We start from the raw sequence: 7,993 nt of genomic DNA on the forward strand, positions 1-7,993 counted from the left end.
GCGGCAGCGCATGACGCGTGTGTGGATCCGGGGCTTAACGTGCATTGACATTATACAGTACACGGATGCCTTCTTTTTCTCCTCCATCGAAAAGCGGCCGCTGCGACAGGGATCCGGTCCCGCATCCTTGGGCCCAGTCGAGCGTCCCAACTACTGCACCATCGCGGCGGGGTAATCTGTCCTTTTGGAGATACTGGTACACTATAGCCTCCATTCACGATCTGAGAGTACTTGCCGGATTTACCACTTTCAGTCCTTGCAACATTCCAATCACGTCCGCGGTGGCCGCTTTTTGATGGAGACGAAGCGTAAGGCGCCCATGTTAAAAATATATGTTCGTCGAAATTTCCGGAGCCCTCCACTGCGGCATCTCTCCTGTGCTTAATTGCTTTTGGACGTTAGACCCCGCGAAACCAAACCAAACCTTGCTACCTTTCGTAAACTGCTATTCCCTTCCTAGCATACATGGCAAATTTACTTTTGAAAAGGAATTAAATTGCATTACTAACTACTACGATGAAAATCGTCGAAGTGTAATTCAATTACATTACCAATTACTGCTCCTAAATACATTAAAATTACATTACAATTACTTCTGCTGAGTAATTAACTTTCTTGTGATTATCCACGCAAAAACTAACAATAGCTGCAGAAAAAAAAAAAAAGACACGTCACACTCGTTTTTTTGTCTCATCTGCAAATTCTGCCCCAGAAAACTTTCCCTTCGCCTCTTCTTCAGCACGCACCATTACGAAAATAAGACGACGGTAACAAAACAGCGGTGCAGCAATGGCGTAGAACATCCGCCTCGCATGCAAGAGGACCGGGGTTCGAATCCCGGTGCCGCGCATTTCTCCACCGAAAAAAAGAAAATTGCGCGTGTCGATGGAATTGCATAAACAGGTTTGGTGTGCGACCTGATGCCGGCGAACACCTCCGACAACGCACACCCTCACCAGAACAGTAGTCGGCCACCCTGGTGCAGTAATTGGCCGCAACCACCCATGATTATTAGTTCCTAAAACCCCGGCCCTCAGTCACCAGCGGCTGTGGAACAACTGACCACGGCGGCAGTCAGACCTGTGACGCAGCAGGCAGTGATAAGAATGCCTGGCTCCGTTGGACAGGCCGCCGTTGAAAACTGACACTGACAAAGTTTAACGCTAGAACCCTGTGAAGCTAGTTTACCAGTACTGTTAGAGGAACTAGAGAGTACGAAATGGGATGTCATAGTGCTTAATCAGGTTAGGACGCCGAATGAGGCATATACTGTACTGAAGCATGGGCATGTACTGTGTTATCAAGATTTACCGGAGAGGCGAGAACTAGAAGTAGGTTTCCTTGTCAATAAGTATATAGCGGGTGATATAGATGAATTCTATAGTATTAATGAGAGGGTGGCAGGCATTGTAATTCGGCTGAGTAGGCGATATAAACTGAAGGTTGTACAGGCTTATGCACTTACATGTAGTTATGATGACCAGGCAATTGAAAGCTTCTGCGAAGATTTAGAATCGGCAATGCGAAAATAAAGACGCAGTATACTGTACTAATGGGCGACTTCAATGCCAAGGTAGGGAAAAAGCAGGCAGGAGACCAGGCAGTAGGTGGCTATGGCATTGGTTCTAGGAATAGCAGGGGGAGTTACTAGTTCAGTTTGCAGAGCGCAATAACTTAAGAATCATGAATACCTTGTTCAGCAAACGGAAGAACCGGAAATGGACATGGAAAAGTCGAGGCTAAAAATGAAATCCACTTCGTACTGTGTTCAATCCCCGCCATTATGTAAGAGGCAGAGGTAAGAGGGAAAATGCGATGCAGTGACCACAGGATGGTGAGGACTCGTATTGGTGTAAATCTGAATAAGGAACGCAACAGATTAGTAAGAAAGAAGTCCATCAACGAATTAGCGGTAAGGGAGAGGGCAGAAGAGTTCAGGATCTCGCTACAGAATAGATATTAAGCTCTAACTGAGGATGGCGACATTACCTTCGAATAAACGGACAATAATTTAAGAGATATCATTATTAAATGCGCTATAGAAGTGGGTGGTCGGATAGGGAGGACACAGGTAAGCATTCTAAGAAGACGAAAAATTTTATTAAGAAACGCCAGAGTACGAATGATTCCAATCCAACAGACCGGATAGAATTGGCAGATATATCAAAGCTAATCAATAAGCGCAAAGTGGCTGATATAAGAAAGTATAACATGCAGAAAATTGACCATGCTGTAAAGAACGAGGGAAGCCTTAAAGCGGTGAAGAAGAAATTGGGCATAGGCAAAATCAGATCTATGCGCTAAGGGACAAGGCGGGCAACATCACGAATGTGGACAAGATAGTCAAAGTAGCTGAGGAGTTCTATACTGATCTCTACAGTAGCCAAAGTAATCAGGACCGTAATGAGATTGGCCGTAGGGAAAACAGTCGGACGTTCCACCAGTGACGAAAGACGAGGTGAAGAAAGCAACAGAAACTATGGAAAGGGGGAAAGCAGCTGGAGAAGATCAGATAACTATATGTTTGTTGAAGGACGGGGGGGATATCGTGCTAGAAAAACTGGCCACCCTGTATACGCAGTGCCTGGTGTCATCGACGGTACCGGAACCATGGAAGAAAGCAAACATTATCCTCATTCATAAGAAAGGGTGCGCTAAGACCCTAAAAAATTACAGACCAATCAGCTTACTGTCTGTTACGTATAAGGTGTTTACTAAGGTAATCGCTAATAGAATCAGGACAACCTTAGACTGCAATCAAAGAAATGATCAAGCAGGTTTTCGGAAATGGCGCTCTACTATCGATCATACCCATACCATCAACAAGTTTATAGAAAAATGCTCAGAATATAACCAGCCCTTATACATAGCATTCATTGATTACGAAAAATTATTTGACTCAGTAGAAACCTCGGCGGTGATGCAGGCATTGCGAAATCAGGGGTAGACGAGCCGTACGTGAAAGTCCTGGAAGATATATATAGTAGCTGCACAGCAACCATAGTTCTGCATAAATGAAGTAACAAAATTCCCATAAAGAAAGGTGTTAGGCAAGGAGACACGATCTCCCCATTCACACCTTGCTTAGAGGAAGTATTCAGAGACTTGGAATGGGAGCAGTTAGGGATAAGGGTAGATGGAGAATGCCTCAGTAATCTGCGATTTGCTGATGACATTGCCCTGCTAAGTAACTCAGGAGATGAACTGCAAAGAATAATTTGTGACCTAGACAGGAAAAATAGAAAAGTAGGCTTGAAAATCAATATGCAGAAGACTAAAGTAATGTTCAACAGCCTCGGGAAGGAACCGCAGTTTACATCAGGTAGCGAAGCACTGGAAGTATAGTAGGCGAATATGTCTACTTAGGACAGGTAGTAACCGCAGATCCGGACCATGAAAAGGAAATAACAAGAAGAATAAGATTGGGATGGAAAGCATTTGGCAAGCACTCGCAGAATATGACTAGCAGCTTACCGGTGTCGCTTAAGAGGAAAGTATACAACAGTTGCATCTTACCTCTACTCACCAATGAGGCTGAAAAGTGGAGGCTAACCAAGAGGGTTCTACTTAAGTTGAGAACAACGCAGAGGGTTATGGAACGAATAAGGGGGGTAGCATTAAGAGATAGGAAGCGTGCAGAGTGGGTCAAAGAAATAACTCAAGTTACTGACATTCTAGTGGAAATCAAGAAGAAATGGGCATGGGCAGGACATGTAGTGCGAAGAGAAGATAACCGATGGTCGCTTAGGGTAACAAACTAGATTACAAGTGAAGGAAAGCGTAGCAGGGTGCAGAGAGCAGGGAGACGGGAGGTTTCGGATGCTGAGTTCTGCTCAATTCTGCCTCCTTTTGCCGATCCGTTATTCTGGCCCAAGTTCGCCACACGTCGTTCTTGCTTTCGCGGCACTCTCTCAGTGTCGTCTATCGAAAGAGCAATGGTGCATTCAGTAAAAGTAATTGCGAAATGAATGAATTACTTTTCCGTTGAAATTATACTGACAAAATATAATTCATTACATTAAATTACTAGACCGAAAAAGTAATTCATTACATTACAAATTACTGGAAAAAGTATTACCGGAAAAGTAAAGTGGGGCTAGATGCGGCCGTCGCCTTCTAGCCCCAGCGTGCCAGCACTAACAAACAGCTGTGACCCCCAACCCGCGGTGCGAGAAGTGGCTACTGCGACAGGTTCGGGCCAGAGGGGACACACACCGAGTTACGTACTCGAACAGGCTTTATTCTACCAGGGTGCACAGCAAAATGCAGCACTAAAATACAACCGCCGTAGTGAGCGAAGCTCGCGCATGGGGATGAAATAAAACCACCGAATGGGAATGCACACGCAAGAAGGTGAGAGGAGCGTTCTGCTCACCTTGCTTGGCTTCGCGCTCACGGCCTGCAGCGGTAAGTGTATACCATGACCGGACTACTAGGGTGGCGGCGGCGGTCTTCCGTGAGGTAAATCAGAACCGTGCGCGTACGCGGTCACCCACCGAAAGACCCGATCTCCCGAGCAACCAACGTACGTTACTAGATACATTTCCAGTTCTCGAACTCCAGCGCGCCGCCTGACGCTTCTTCGTTGCGCTCCGCGTGGGGGCGCGCGCCCGGACACGGCCGGACCGAACGCAGCGGCGCTCGCTCTTTTCGAAGCGCGCATGCGTGCCTTCAGACGGGCCGTGGCCCGGCGAATAGCAGCATAACGTTGTTTTTGACACCAACGTGCTACTAGGCGCAGCGAACGTAGCGAACAGCACTTTGTGGTTGGTGCCGGGCTTGTCCTGCGGCAGCGTGCACGTCTGGGAACGTTTGCTTTTGTATGCGCGGTTGTCGCGCAGTGTGTGACAGTGAATCATGCCGAGCTGTTTCGTGCCGGGTTGTAAAAACGGCTACGGTTCTGTGCAATCTGTTGGAAAGAAGAGAATTTTTTTTCAGGCCGCCCCGCAACGCTGGACGCCTGCAGCTATGGGAGCGCGCAGTACCAAGGCAGGACACAAAGCTTTCGAGCTCGTGTTCAATTTGCGACCTCCATTTCCACGATGCGGGTATTTCGAAAGTGTTCATGCGCGAAATTTGTGGGAATTTGGTGACAATACCACGTGAAAAATGGGCACTGAAAGACGATGCCATACCTAGCCTCTTTCCAAATTACCTGAAGTACCTTTCGAACACGACTGAGAAAAACGCAGTCGAAAAGGCACGAAGCTGTTTGCCTCGCAAATGACAACGGAGTACGTGTCACATTGTCATCGACGCTAGACATTATCAATTACCTATTCGACAAGGGCGCAATTGACATATTGACCGTCAAGCTTAACCACGACCCGTTGGGTTAGCAGAATGGCTTTGTTTCAGTTTGCCTTTAAAGTTACAGATGCGCACGTTTACTCTATAATGCTTGTTTTCGTTTTCAGCAGCATTTTGGCCTGGCACGTTCACTTAAGGTGATGAATCCCATCCTACTGTCGTGAATTTATCGCAGATGTTTCGCCTGCTGAGCTTGTACACACCTATAAAAACAGCACTGCGTGGAAGTGTTCAAGGCGAACTAAAGGCAGTACTTTTAGGTGTGGAAGAAATATTGAAGACCGCTGAAAAGGCATATCGCTCGAACAGCCTTTACAATTGGAAAGTGAAATTGAGGCTAGGTTGTTAGAAATTACTTCGTTTCTATTGTTCCTTCCTGAACAAACGAGTGATGAACACAGCCACTACAGAGGTTCTATAGAAGACAGTGTTGTATAAATTGCTTACCGCGATATGTAGTATATAAAGTCGGCAAGCGCGCAGATTGCCAGTTTTGGCAGCAGGACGACATAAGTTCAGAAGCTCCAGTAGTAGGTACCGATGCATATTTCGCCACATATCGGCACTTCAAAGAAGGAAGCCTGAGGCAACCCAGCAGGAAGATGCTGCACTTTATAAGAGTTGCAAGTGAGCCAATTTCGCTTTCACATGATGAGGAAGGTCTCTGCGGCGACCTATTTTAGAAGGTCCTGGATGACTGTAGTCTAACACGGCTGGTTTGCGATCAGCACAAGTACACGTTCCAACTCTTGTATTTTATTTTTTTTTTTTATCGTAACGCGCATTCACTTTTATGCGAGGGATGTGAACCGCCGCCTATAGAAACCGTGCATGTGTGAAAGCCGCCATCATGAGTAAGAAAGCCCGTCTGTGTAAAGGGGTGTTGACCAAGTGAAATATGTTTGTGTGTTCTTTATGCCTCACAATAAATGCGCTTACACCACTCCGAGAAGCAGTTTCCTTTGCTTATTTCTTGTTTTCAGCAATTACTGCACGCAAAAAGCGGCAGTGAAAATTTGTTCCAGGCAGCTTCGCGCTCATGCTTTCTCGAGTTCATTCCGCTCAGTTAGAGCCTCTCCCCAATGTCTGAATAGAGCCCTAATGAGTAGCAAAAATATGCGCAACGCAATGCATGTAACAATGTTAAGGCAAACTACGCGATTTGCCAGGCAAGCCGTAAGCGCTTCGCGTTGCGCTGCTCGGGGCGTCGGGCTAACCGGCCGCCGCGCCATCTGGTGAGAGGAAACGCAAAGGGGCCACGCATCGACGGCTGCCGCGGAGGGAGTTGGAGAACTGGAAAGGATCTAGTACCGTTGCTCCCGAGAGAGTCGCGAGGGGCGCGCTCGGGTCGGACTGTGGAGAGGTCTACGGCTTACACCGGGAGGAAAGAAGAAACTCCACGGCGGTGTCTTTGCGGGAGACTGGGAGACAATCGAAGATGACCAGTGTGCCCACCCCTCACCGTCCTCCCTAAAGCCGGAATCATACATGGCACTAATTGTGATAACATGTAGTAATGAAATTACTGTAATTAATTACTTTTCCCCGTTTTGTAGTGTAATGAATTATTTTCCGGTCCAGTAATCAAGTAATGTAATGAATTCCTTTTTGACAGCAATTTCGCAGCAAAAGAATAAATTCCTTTCGAAATTACTTTTACTAAACTGCAACACTGCCACTTCGAAAGACAACACTGTAGAGTGCGGTGAAAGCAGCAACAGCGTGCGGCAAGCCTGGGTCCGCGTAACGAATCCGAGACATCCCGTGTCCTCTGTAGCCGGGTTAACTAGTACGGCTGACCTAGGGGTAGTTGCAACCACTCCCCAAGACGCAGGAGGTAGGCGTCAAGGGGCTGCAGGGTGCAAAAAAAAAAGGGGGGGGGGGAGGGGGGGGGGAGGTGCCTAGCGGAAGGGTTAGTTTCATGAGCATTACTGAGCGCAAGGTGCCGAGGTCGATTATTGAGACCATGGAAGAAGTAAACACCGTAGCTTCTACGGGTCCTTTAAATGGCGTAGGCAGCTCTGGGCTAGCAGGACGCCACGGGTTCGCCACTCATTTCACGAACGTTCAACCATGGGTTGTTTTTGTTGTTTGGTTGCCGTTTTCTTGTCATGGCACGTCCTGTAACAAAGAGGGAGGGAATAGTTGTCTGGGACGAATGTGTCCATAAGACGAAAGAATGAGTGCATAGTGTCTGGAGAGAATTTTTGTTTGTTAGCGTTACTTAGTTTTTGAATAGATGAAAAGTAGGAAATAATTTATAAAGTAATTGAATTACTCAGCAAAAGTAATTGTATTGTAATTTCATTACTTTTGGGAGCAGTGATTAGTAATGTAGTTTAATTACATTTCTGCAATTTTCAGCGAAGTGATCAGTAATGTAATTTAATTCCTGTTCAAAATTAATTTTTCCATGAATGGCCCAGAATACATGCGGCGTTTTTTTGTTTGTTTTTTCCATGATTTTCGCGCGTCGAAAATCATGCGCTAACGCGACGCCCAGCTCTATATACATGAAAGGACAAAGCGTCGCCGCGGATCCCACAATGCGAAAACAAATGCACCAGCGAACGAAAATAGCCGCAGAGTAGCTATTTCACTAAACCGCGGAGCAAGGTACGTGAGAAAAGCGACGCTGTCCTTTGTGTTACAATCGCGCGAGGGCTCATTCCAACGCTACTGT

The sequence above is a fragment of the Amblyomma maculatum genome, chromosome 1, assembly GCF_055883805.1.
Source record: "Amblyomma maculatum isolate TAMU_Amacu chromosome 1, ASM5588380v1, whole genome shotgun sequence".
NCBI classification, from domain to species: Eukaryota; Metazoa; Arthropoda; class Arachnida; order Ixodida; family Ixodidae; genus Amblyomma; species Amblyomma maculatum.